At 42.7% G+C, this 12,685-nt stretch overlaps 1 protein-coding gene across 2 annotated transcripts in view; it reads left to right on the top strand.

The window, feature by feature from the left end:
• The first annotated feature begins 1,939 nt into the window (after positions 1 to 1,939).
• The window catches only part of PRLR (prolactin receptor), a 114,680-nt gene continuing 103,934 nt past the window's right edge, over positions 1,940 to 12,685 (top strand). For both annotated transcript variants that reach the window (XM_053408650.1, XM_053408648.1), the window contains exon 1: positions 1,940 to 2,469. The gene's annotated coding sequence lies outside the window, so the exon portion shown is untranslated. The remainder of the gene's footprint in view (positions 2,470 to 12,685) is intronic.

The raw sequence follows: 12,685 nt of genomic DNA, 5'->3' as shown, positions 1-12,685 counted from the left end.
GGGTCACGAAGAGTTGGACACGACTAAATGACTAAACAACAACAACAAGTAAGTGGCCGCCATCAGGACTTTTTGCAGTGGATTACGCTGGATGTGTGTCTGTTCAGAATCTATTGCTGCCCATTAGTTTCATTGGGTAGCCACCTGGCCTTAATATAATGAGAGATGGATAATTTTTTCTCCCTATCCACAGTTTTAGAAATATATTTATGTTCATATGACCTTTGATGTCTTTTGCCTGTAATTATTTGCTCTATTTTTGTCATGTTGCTCCAATTTATTTTTGTGCTATGCATTGCATCCTCTTCTTTTCTATGATTTGGCAGATGCACTTGCTTAGAGAAATCTTGAATCCTAGCAGGGCCTAATTACTGCACTCACAGTCATGACTGAGAAGCAATACGGGGAAAGAAATGTCACAGCTTCTGTAACAGAAACCTGTTTTCTCAAAACGCTTCCCTGTGTTTTGATGCAAAATGGATATTACTTTATCTCAGGATAATTAGTGTTATTGTTAGTTAATTGTGGCACTTGAGGTGGGCAACAGCAGTAAAATACATAACTAGTAAAAAAAGAAGAAGATAAAACAACATCCAGTTAACACTTGATAACATATTTAGACTATAATCCTATGAGCATTCCATGGGCCATAGGGTAGTATGAAAGAGTCATAGCTCAGTGTCTCAGGTATAGCATCTGTTTAGCATTCAGAAGGTTCCAGGTTCTTGGTAGTTCCACCATATCAGCAGTTCCAGAAGAGGGGTGGTCCAAGAGCTGGCATTCTCATACCCTCCAACATCCCGCTGATCGATATTGGGATGCTAGTTTTTTGCTCCCGAATTCTTCTGGGACTCACGCCAGAGTGCCGGACCAAGAAATAGGACATTCTGGGATCCAATCAGAAGCTGGGGTGGCTTCTGTGATTCCAGGATGTCCCACTGAACTTGGGGACAGTTGAGGGAGAATGCATTCTCTGTGGCAGCCCCAAAGTTGTAGAATTCTCTCCCCACCTTTGCTATACGGTTTTTGGTGAATGCTGAAGATGCACCCTGACCTTTGACCCCTGAGAGGTGTGTTTTCAGGATTCACTCTATTCCTGAGACTGTAATTTGTTTAGGTAAAGGTAAAGGGACCCCTGACCATTAGGTCCAGTCGTGGCTGACTCTGGGGTTGCACTCTCCTCTCGCTTTATTGGCCGAGGGAGCCGGTGTACAGCTTCTGGGTCATGTGGCCAGCATGACCAAGCCGCTTCTGGCGAACCAGAGCAGCGCACGGAAACACCGTTTATCTTCCTGCCAGAGTGGTACCTATTTATCTACTTGCACTTTGACATGCTTTTGATCTGCTAGGTGGGCAGGAGCAGGGACAGAGCAACGGGAGCTCACCCCGTCGTGGGGATTCGAACTGCTGACCTTCTGATCGGCAAGTCCTAGGCTCTGTGGTTTAACCCACAGCGCCACCCGCGTCCCTTGTAATTTGTTTAAACTGCTTTTAATACTGAATTTTAAATTGTCCAAACTGACGGGGTGGGCCTACAGGAAGCCTGGAAGCAGGACCTAAGTGCTCTTCCCTACTTGTGATTCCCAAAACTGATTCTGATAGTGCAGGGAGGACATAGCCTAAAATGGAAGACTTGAGTCTAGGCCACCACCATCACCCTGAGTAGAACATACCTCACACTGTGATGTCTTGACATTTTACGTTTCCTCACTCTCACCCTCAGCAGTCAATGATATGGAGCTGAGAATAGGGGACCACTCAATTGCTGTGATGTCCATGATGCCAGGTAAGCTCTACTACAGACGAAAAGAGAGGAACTAGACCACCATCATCTTCTGTGGAGCTGCTTTTTATCATTGCCTCAGTCACTATTTTCCAGGCTGCAATCTCAAGGACACTTATTTGAAAAATAAGTTCCTTTCAAATAAACAGGTCGTCAGAGCAATTGTCAATACTACTGACCTGGGACTGATGCGTTTGCTTCCTTGTATTTACTAATGAATTTGCAATGCATTTCCCAGGCAAATAAGACACAAATAATTTCCAGAATGGGAAGGGGGGAAATCAATGAGTAAAAAATTCTCTACAGAGAGAGAGAGAAAGAGCGCAGCCAGATGTACACATAAATCATAAAGTAGTAAGTAGGGGTTTTTTATGTTGACATCAAACCTTGACATCACATGTGGCCAAGGATGCTGTAGCAACTGCAACTGCGTTGTCAAGGAAACAGCCCTGTGCTAAGCAGGCAAGACCAATGAGGATTAAGCATTGCTAGATTCTAGCTAAGCCTCAGTGACCTTATCAGAGCACAACACAATCTATCTGATATATACTATGCAGGTATTCCTCTGGAAGGTGGAAGCTATCTGCAAACTAGACAAACAACCTTGTGCTGTGTACTTAACTGAAATGTTGAAGGTGGATTATTCAAACAGTTGACTCGTTTCCCAGCTGAGATGGACACTTTCTGTAAGTAAGACAAGTGTTATGAATGACCGGTTATTGTTAAGAAAATTAAAGGTGCGGTAATGGGTGATGACTGAAAATGTTATTTAGGAAAGTCTTGGCAGAGTTGTTGTTTTTAGAATGCAAGTTTTTGAGAACTTTATGAAGCAGTTGTGATAAACTTAGGATGAACCAGCGCCTCCCAGCCAGAGAGAGCCAGCAATGTTTTCAGGCATGGAATCCGAAAACAGTCAAGTCAGAACAGGAAAGCATAGAAGAGCGCAGAAAGGCAGCTGAGTCAACTAGCCTCGCTTTTCCTTTAAGTAAGCAGTTCATTCTTAAATATTGACTGGTGTTTTGCATTTGCGGTGCTGAAATAATAAGCTTACACCCCACTGGGTGACACAAGTTTATTTTATCAGGAGATTGACAGCTTGTTTTTGGAGAAAAGGCACTGATATACCAAACTCAGCCATTGCACCCTAATATGCACAAAAGAGGATATCGTGTTGGAGGGGTGGTTGTGGAAAGATATGCAGAGAAGTATTTTTGGTATTGAAATAACGACACAGTGCACAAGCACTGACTTTGCCTGCCTTTACTCTTTTGCTTTCTTTCTTGTTTCAAATGCTCCCTTGCGACGCAACATGCCTGGTATGCTTAAGAGCATCACAGAGGCATCTGTAACTGTGCAGATTATGAACTCTCAGTCTTTGTCCACTCTCGTGTGTTTATATCTGGGAGAAGCAGCAATTCATCTGGACATAAAACCCAAACATACTTTTATAGGCTGCATGATCCTCCAAGAATGTTAGCGCTTCGCTATTCGTAATTTGCTTAATACAGAGGGTGGAAGGGATTGGCTGAAAGCCAGTAGGGAAACTATAATCAGCCACACTCTAGTTGCTTACGATGTGAACATGCTTAGCACAATCCAGCCAAAGTTAAGCGCTTTCAAGTCTGGAAGAGTTAAGCTGCAATCCACTAACCCGGGAGTAAGCACTGTTAAACTCCATTGACAGCTGATATGATTGGAAAATGCTAGAGACTGGTTGGGTTGTATCCATAGTGATACTGTTTATTGATTCCTCTTCTGTTAAATTTAATAAAAGCTAAGAATGCCCTTGTACCAATGATCAGGGTACAAAAGAAATATTAATTGGTAAAAAAAAGTAAATATGAATTTGGTGGGGTGGGAAAAGAAAAGAGCACAATCCTAGCGAAAGATGTTAAAAAGAATTCTAGAATGGAAGAAAAGGATCTTGTTAAAAAGCTTTGGGGTGTGGAAAGCTTGGCATGTGCTTTGAAAAATCAGTCTTGAAATATGAACTCACACATGTAGCTCTGCGAGGCGTTTCCTAACAACTCTCAGTACCCTTCAGAAACTACAGTTCCCAGAATCCTTTGGGGGAAGCAATGACTGTTTAAAGCAGTACCATAGTTCTTTAAATGGTGTAAATGTGATTATAATGGTACGTATTGCTTTTATTGCAATTATTTGTATGGTTTGATAGATTTTATATATGTTTATGGGGGCACGGGTGGTGCTGTGGGTTAAACCACAGAGCCTAGGATTTGCCGATCAGAAGGTTGGCGGTTCGAATCCCCACGAAGGGGTGAGCTCCCGTTGCTCGGTCCCAGCTCCTGCCAACCTAGCAGTTCGAAAGCACGTCAAAGTGCGAGTAGATAAATAGGTACCGCTCCAGCGGGAAGGTAAACGGCGTTTCCGTGCACTGCTCTGGTTCGCCAGAAACGGCTTAGTCATGCTGGCCACATGACCAGGAAGCTGTACGCCGGCTCCCTCGGCCAATAAAGGAAGATGAACGCCACAACCCCAGAGTTGGCCACGACTGGACCTAATGGTCAGGGGTTCCTTTACCTTTATATATGTTTATAGTTTTACTTCTAACAGTGCCTAATTGTTTGGTTTTAAAAATTATTGCTTTTTCTATGTTGTTAGTGCTTTGCATTTTTATGTTAGCTTCCTTGAGTCCTGTCAGGGAAAAGGATGGGGTACAAATAAATATATCATAATACAGTGGTACTGTACCTCGGGTTACAGACACTTCAGGTTACAGATGCTTCAGGTTACAGACTCCGCTAACCCAGAATAGTACCTCGGGTTAAGAACTTTGCTTCAGGATGAGAACAGAAATCGCGCGGCGGCAGCGGGAGGCCACGTTAGCTAAAGTGGTACCTCAGGTTAAGAACAGCTTCAGCTTAAGAACAGGCCTCCAGAATGAATTAAGTTCTTAACCCGAGGTACCACTGTAATGATGATAATAATAAATGCGGTGTTTTTAAGAGAAACAAGCTTCTGCATGGTTCCTTCTGTTTTTAATTCCAGATCATTTTCCACATTACAAGTTCATGACCTCCTGATATCTGGGTTTTTTGGCTGTGTGTCTAATGCACATTAACTAGCTCTAACTCCCCGGTGCAGTGGATCCTGTTAGCTTACTTCAATCATTCTGAATCCCAGTTGCAGTATGTAAAACTCACAATCCCTCCCAGCAGAACATGCTCTCTCATAATTTTTCTTTACCCACATGGCTCTTGCCACATAATAAACACATCCTTCCTGTCCCTCATTTTATTATTTGTTTTATTAATTTAAGCTATTTACAAGGTGGGGGGGGGCGTTTTTCAGGTAACCCCCTCCCAAAGGCTGCCTTCACATGGCAGTTTATCTCATTTCCCAAACTGTTTAGTTCTGCATTATATTAGAGTTCTCACGTGACGCAAAAGCAACTTCTGGCAATCTAGTGGAAGTTTAACGCTCATTTCCACGTTAATTGCTTCCAGAAAAGAAAAGGGGAAAAAACCCAGTTTGTAACCCCATTATCCCAGAACATTATGGGACTCATGTTGGTAGCTTCGAGAACACTGTCCAGCCATCTCGTCCTCTGTCGTCCCCTTCTCCTTGTGCCCTCCATCTTTCCCAACACCAGAGTCTTTTCCAGGGAGTCTTCTCTTCTCATGAGGTGGCCAAAGTATTGGAGCCTCAGCTTCAGGATCTGTCCGTCCAGTGAGCACTCAGGCCTGATTTCCTTAAGAATGGTTAGGTTTGATCTTCTTGCAGTCCATAAGACACTCAAGAGTCTCCTCCAGCACCATAATTCAAAAGAATCAATTCTTCGGCGATCAGCCTTCTTTATGGTTGTTTTTGTCCATGGAGTTTTCTTGGCAGGGATACTGGAGTGGCTTGCCGGTTCCTGCTCCAGGTGGATCATGTTTAGTCAAAATTCTCCACTATGACCTGTCCGTCTTGGGTGGCCCTGCACAGCATAGCTCATAGCTTCTCTGAGTTATTCAAGCCCCTTCGCCATGACAAGGCAGTGAACCATGAAGGTATACTAGATATGCACAAATTCTTTCCAAGGACTGGAATGAAATTTGGAAATTGCAATCCTTAAAATCTGCTTCCAATGTTCTTAGGGAAAACTTATTAACATTATTACACAGATGGTACTGCACTCCTTTGCAAATGTCAAAAATGTTCTCTTCTAATCTATATCATCTAAATGTTGGGGGGGTGTTGCAATAAACGTGGGATATATTATCATTTTTGTAGGGACACGGGTGGCGCTGTGGGTAAAAGCCTCAGCGCCTAGGGCTTGCCGATCGAAAGGTCGGCGGTTCGAATCCCCGCGGCGGGGTGCGCTCCCATTGCTCGGTCCCAGCGCCTGCCAACCTAGCAGTTTGAAAGCACCCCCGGGTGCAAGTAGATAAATAGGGACCGCTTACTAGCGGGAAGGTAAATGGCGTTTCCGTGTGCGGCTCTGGCTCGCCAGAGCAGCGATGTCACGCTGGCCACGTGACCCGAAGTGTCTCCGGACAGCGCTGCCCCCCGGCCTCTTGAGTGAGATGGGCGCACAACCCTAGAGTCTGTCAAGACTGGCCCGTACGGGCAGGGGTACCTTTACCTTTACCTTTACCTTTATATTATCATTTATGGTGGAAATGTCAGTTGATGCAAGATTTTTGGGATTTAATTTCAACCGAAATGATTAAAAAATAACTAAAGAAACTATTGTTGTTCAAAATTAATGTTACTGAATATTTTTGATGATACCAATGTAAATGTCAAAAGAATTGGTCTACTCTTATATATGATCTTAGCAGCACAAATAGTAATTGCAACTCAATGGAAATCAGCCTAAAATCTTACATGGGATGCTTCGTATCACTTATTCTGGAATATAGCTATAATGCAGAAAATCACATATAATTTGAGATTTTAATAAGGACTAGCCTCTCCATACATTTTTAATATGATTTGGCATTCCTTTATGACATATACAGTGGAACCATAGACAACCCTTGTCACAAGCCTGACAAATCTAGAGCTATACTTGCCAATCTTATAAAGTTGACAGTCTATACTTGGACGTTGTTATTTTAATTCCTGTGCAACTACTCCTGTGCAACTACTATAAAACGTGCCTGTTTTATAGTTTTGTTTCTCATCTTTTAATGTTTGTCTGTTGTTATAGTTGTGTTCTCCATTTTATATACGTTATAAAATGGTTAAAACAAAAAAGCCACTGCAGTGCGAAAGGAAAATTAGAAAATGAGACAAAGGCACTAGCCTTACAATCAGGAATATGAATGCAGTATTTCCCAATATGCACCCAAACTGTGTAAGAGCTGGAAAAAGGATTGCGGAAGGCAAGGAGAGAGATGCTGATACGTGGATGATAATCAGCTTAGTTGATTGTCCATACTTCAAAAAGAGTCCAGAACAGCTTCAGTTTAATCAGCATGAGCACCATCAGGCAAGTCCCCTGTGATAGACAGTAAGCTGCATTTAGTTAATTTTAAGTGGTGTGCTAGGTGCTGTACAGAGCTTAGAAACAGCAGCCTTGATGTCTGCAGTATAGATGTTACCAAGCCATCTATTTTTAGATTCTGGCTGTCTGGCTGTAGTCCAGGGTCATTTGTATTTACAGGCTAAACCCTCTTTCAAAAGATTTGCATAGGAAAACAGGTTGCGTGTTTAAGTAGCGCCCAGTTTTAAAAACCAACAACCGCCCCGTGCTAAATAGGTTTTGCCTAGTGAACTGAGGTTCACTGGTTACACTTGAAAGTTTATGCTTGCTATCTGCATTTCAGGTTGTGATAGGGAGTTTTCAGATGCTTGGAAACTCTCTGAACGGTGGTGGTGACAGGCTGATCTTTATTAAACCAGAAGGGTCCCCATCTTGTTTTGTTGATGGTAGAAAAGCAATAGGCTATTGTCTGTTTTTGATAGAAGACCTTTGAGCATCTGCAGTGCTGGCATATCCTGTGGGCACAAACCGCCTAAAATCATATTAAGCAGAGAGTCTCATCTGCTTTCTGTAATTGCATGAAATGTTTTCCCCTTTTTGCATATTTAAAGTGCCCACGATTCCCAAGAAAATTATGTTTGTAGCTGCTCATTAAGTCTGGCATGGACTCTGATGCATGTTTTCTCCTCTACATGGTTCTGCTACATTTGGACTGAGATCCTAAGCACGTTCGTTTGGCAGTACATTCCATGTGAAAGCAAAACGGTTCCAAAATAAATGTGTTTGGGATCAGAGTGCCAGAACGACCTGCCTTTCTTTTTATTTGAGACCTCAGATCCCAGAGATTTGAAAATTAATTTTGGGCACTTTTTAACTGTTACAAATAACACTTTCTTGTGAGTTTTTCCCCCCATTAGAGATGTGCAAAATGTTCATCCATGAAAATTCAGAGGTGAAGAAGGAGCTTCAAATGATAGAAAACCTTTCTAGCATCCTGTCATTTTAAAAAAGCTCTTTACCATTTGTTTGCCGCTGCTTATTTCCCTGCTCTGTATACTGAAGCATATTGGACTCCACTTGTAGGAAGACACTGTCTAATACAGATAAATGCTGGAGGTGTAATGTTGAGAATTAGTATTTTTTATACATTTAAAAATCTTTTTCTTTTCCCAGTTTTCCTTTATCCCCTTACTTCTTCCTTTCCTTTGTCAAATTAGCCAGTAAAAAAACCAAATGAAGTGGGGGGGGGCTAAGCCTATACCGCTCCTCCAGTGGGGACCCCACAAAGGGTACCCCTATTTGATGTAGGGCAGACATGTCCAAGACATCGATCGCGACCGACTCGTCAATCCTGGGAGTGATATTGGTCACTCTGCATTGCGCTCTCGGGAGTTAGAGCTCCAGCGGTGGAGTGAGGGGGACTTGCTGAAGGGGGGAAGGCGGGAAATGAAAAGCTCTGTGCCTGCCCACCCACTAGTTGAAATGCAAAGAAAGGAATGAGAAAGGAGCCCCCCCCCAAACAGTGAGGAAGGCAAAGAACAAAGCACATGAGGGGAAAACCCCTTAGCGCTCCATGAGCTTGAGCAAGGGAAAGGCTTTAACGCCACAAGGCTTTAAAGCTGCAATTTATATATATATTTTATTTTTTATTTTTTTAAGAAGAAGAGTTTGGATTTGATATCCCGCTTTATCACTACCCTAGGGAGTCTCAAAGCGGCTAACATTCTCCTTTCCCTTCCTCCCCCACAACAAACACTCTGTGAGGTGAGTGGGGCTGAGAGACTTCAAAGAAGTGTGTCTGGCCCAAGGTCACCCAGCAGCTGCATGTGGAGGAGCGGGGAATCGAACCCGGTTCACCAGATTACGAGTCCACCGCTCTCAACCACTACACCACACTGGCTCTCAGCTGCAATTTATATATGTATACCTGAAGGAGCGTCTCCACCCCCATCATTCAGCCTGGACACTGAGATCCAGTGCTGAGGGCCTTCTGGCGGTTCCCTCTCTGTGAGAAGTGAGGTTACAGGGAACCAGGCAGAGGGCCTTCTCATTAGTGGCGCCCTCTCTGTGGACGCCCTCCCTTCAGATGTGAAGGAAATAAGCAGCTATCTTTTCTTTAAATGACATCTGAAGTCCCTGTTCCCTGTTCAAGGAAGTTTTTAATATTTAGTATTTTAATATTTAGTATTTTAATATTTAATTTTAACATTTGATTGGGAGCCACCCAGAGTGGCTGGGGAAACTCAGATGGGTGGGGTATAAATAATAAATTGTTGTTGTTGTTGTTGTTGTTGTTAAAAGCAACAGTAGGAGAAAGTTGTAGAGCACAGCCTACTCGAAGTTGGACATGCCTGATGTGGGTCATAGGCCACTCCCTACAAGATGTGGCTTACCCTTAGATACACTTCCAGCAGACAGGCTGGAGTGGAATAGCAATGGCTTAACCCAGTGCCTACGCCAAACTGTTCACTACTTTAACCAGTAATAGTTGTGCCCCAATAGGCTGTTGTCCAGCGTGTGCATATTCATTTCTCCAGGGAACTGTGGGGTCATAGGGCCTTGGCATGCAACTGAACTTGGGAAAATTAGAAAGTGGGAGAAATGGAAACTAACGCATTTGCTCACCCCTACATGCAAAAAGACCTCATTCTTAAAGTCTGACCAACTCAAGAACCAGTTTGAAAAACTGGTAGAAGCGGGGATTGATTTTCTGCACTCCTGGTAAAAAGCTCATGAGAGTTGCAGTGCTCATCTCCAGCATCAAACCCTTAAAAAACATGTATTGAAGCTGCAGCTGCTTCAATGAGCTTCTTCCAGCTTCATTTTCAGAACTGCCAGAGACCATTGAGGATTCCCGCTGATTTGCACAAGTATAAATGAGATGAGAATTGAGATCTCTTATTTTGCAAGCCCAGAAAATAGAAAGAGCCATAAATTGCTTGTATTGTACTGGGAAGATTGTGAAAAGTATGCCTCTCAGATTTCATGTTCAATCCATTTTTGACTTTGAAGAACTTCTTTTGTGCTCCTCCTCCTGTTTTTTCTTCTGCTGCTGAAGATTATAGATGAGGCACATTTAAGGGCTCCAGTGTATAGAGCTGCTGCCAAACCACTGCTGCTTTTGATGATATATAGATGTGCTGATCTTAGATCCCTCAAGCATTATGTCTGTCTTCTGTACCATTCTTGTGTATGAAGGATGGGATTTCTTGGCACTGTTGACAGCGTGGTATAGATCAGTCTCCTGGGTAATTGCTTTTAAATTGCAACCCAGATGTGTATATCTTTCAGTGCTTTTGTTCAAGATCTAAAAGGGGGGAAAACACATTTGCCTTCTGTACACAGCTATTGGCAAGGCCCTAACACAACACCCACAAATAGCCAATATTCTGGGGAATTGGTAGGAATGTATGGATGTGGAAATAGCCCTGTTGCGTCTGGAAGCATCAATTCTTTCTTTCTCCAAGCAGAATGTTCTGTACAGCAAGGGTGGCCTTTACCATGAATTAGGAAAAAACTACACAGTACGTCAGCAGCATAGAACATTGGCTAGGAAAATGTGTCGTGCAATGAGAGTTGCGGAATGGGTGCTTTATTGGGGTTTAGAATTAATAATAATAAATATGGTTTTTAAAATAGCTTGCTCCCATAGTTATGTCACTGTGTTGCCGAAAGGTTTTTTGTGGCCCCTTGTCCCCTGTACAGTGTCTTCTATCTATCTATCTATCTATCTATCTATCTATCTATCTAATCTATCTATCATCTATCATCTATATCTATCTATCTATTTATCTATCTATGGACCACTCTAGTAGATACTCTGCTGTGATTCAGTGGTTTTCAATGCCATCTAAGCCAGTGTCCATCAACACATTTTGTACACCAGATTTCATAAGTCGATTATGCATTGTGCAAAGAAAGTGCCAAACTTCCTTTCTTCATCCTGAACCTCTCACCGACTAACCTGATAGGGTAACCCCCAAGTTCTAGAATTTTAAGAAGAGGAGGGAAAACAAAGCTTAATAATAATAATAATAATAATAATAATAATAATAATAATAATAATAATTTTATAGCCCTGCCCATCTGGCTGAGTTTCCCCAGCCACTCTGGGCGGCTCCCAATCAAGTGTTAAAAACAACACAGCATTCAATATTAAAAATTTCCCTAAACAGGGCTGCCTTCAGATGTCTTTTAAAAATAGGATAGCTGCTTATTTCCTTGACATCTGATGGGAGGGTGTTCCACAGGGTGGGCGCCACTACCAAGAAGGCACTCTGTCTGGTTCCCTGTAACCTCACTTCTTGCAATGAGGGAACCGCCAGAAGGCCCTCGGCGCTGGATCTCAGTGCCTGGGCTGAACAATCGGAGTTGAGACGCTCCTCCATCTTTTTCACTCCAGCAAGTGTTTCTTTTGTGAGGGAGATCAGTTGTGTGATGAATTTTAATGGGTAGGAGAGGGCATATTAACTGCAATTTATTTCTCTGGGCACCCACATATGTGGGTGCAGCAGAGTTTCAAAATCGCATCCTTGGTAACTAAATTAAAAGCATAGGAATTGAGCTATAAAATCTTGTTTTGAGCAAGTCCAGTTATGAAGTAAGCTGGCTTCCTTCTTCCTACCCTGCTTAAAAAAGAATCAGGCAACAACTTGTAAGTTTTAAACTAAGAGTTGCTTACTTTATAATCATGTATTGGTTCACAGCAATTGCAGCAGTAAAAACTATGCGGGCAAAATACTTATACTGTAAATGTAAGTACCTAAAGCATGTACATAAAGCTGGAGTAAGTGGATGCATGTCTGCATCCAATGCTGGTGAAAGTAAGAGAGGAAGAAGCAGGAAATAATATATGCTTCTTCCTCTCTAGGAGACGAGGGGAAATGACATCACACTGAGCCCTCTCTACCAATTGTATTTCTATGGTCTGAGTATCTGCCTGTCAGCAACACAGCCCTGAGAACTTAGCCCATTCTTGTGCTAACTAGCAAGAAAATGCATTTGTTAGGTTTGGCTGCTAATCTCCCACATAAGGCTCATCATATGGCTGAAGATATGGGGAGAAACAGGAAGTAGAAATGCCCTGCACTTCCTGTTTCTTGTGCTCTGAAGTGAAATTTTCACATATAATATAACTTACAAAATATGCGATTTTCACAAAAACATGAGACCTCTTAGGATTTTAGAGACTTTAGAGGTCAGGGTTGCCAGAGTGGCATCCCATGGCCCCCTAATTCTTGATACCCAGAGTTTGTGTCAATATTCCTTGCGTCCCTGCATTCATTGTCTGTCTGTGCAAATGGAGGGGAGGATCTGCAGCACTTTTCTCCTTCGCTCCATGCAGTGTGGGTGGCATGTAACTCACCTATTACACCAGATCTGGCCCAAAATATTTTGCTGCTTCAGGCAGAGCAACAAATGACTGACACACACACACACACACACACACACACACCGTCTCAAGTCAT

This window comes from Podarcis raffonei, chromosome 11 (genome assembly GCF_027172205.1).
Source record: "Podarcis raffonei isolate rPodRaf1 chromosome 11, rPodRaf1.pri, whole genome shotgun sequence".
Lineage (NCBI taxonomy): Eukaryota > Metazoa > Chordata > Lepidosauria > Squamata > Lacertidae > Podarcis > Podarcis raffonei.
The sequence above is the reverse complement of the archived record's forward strand: the minus strand, read 5'-3'. Positions and strand labels throughout refer to the sequence as shown.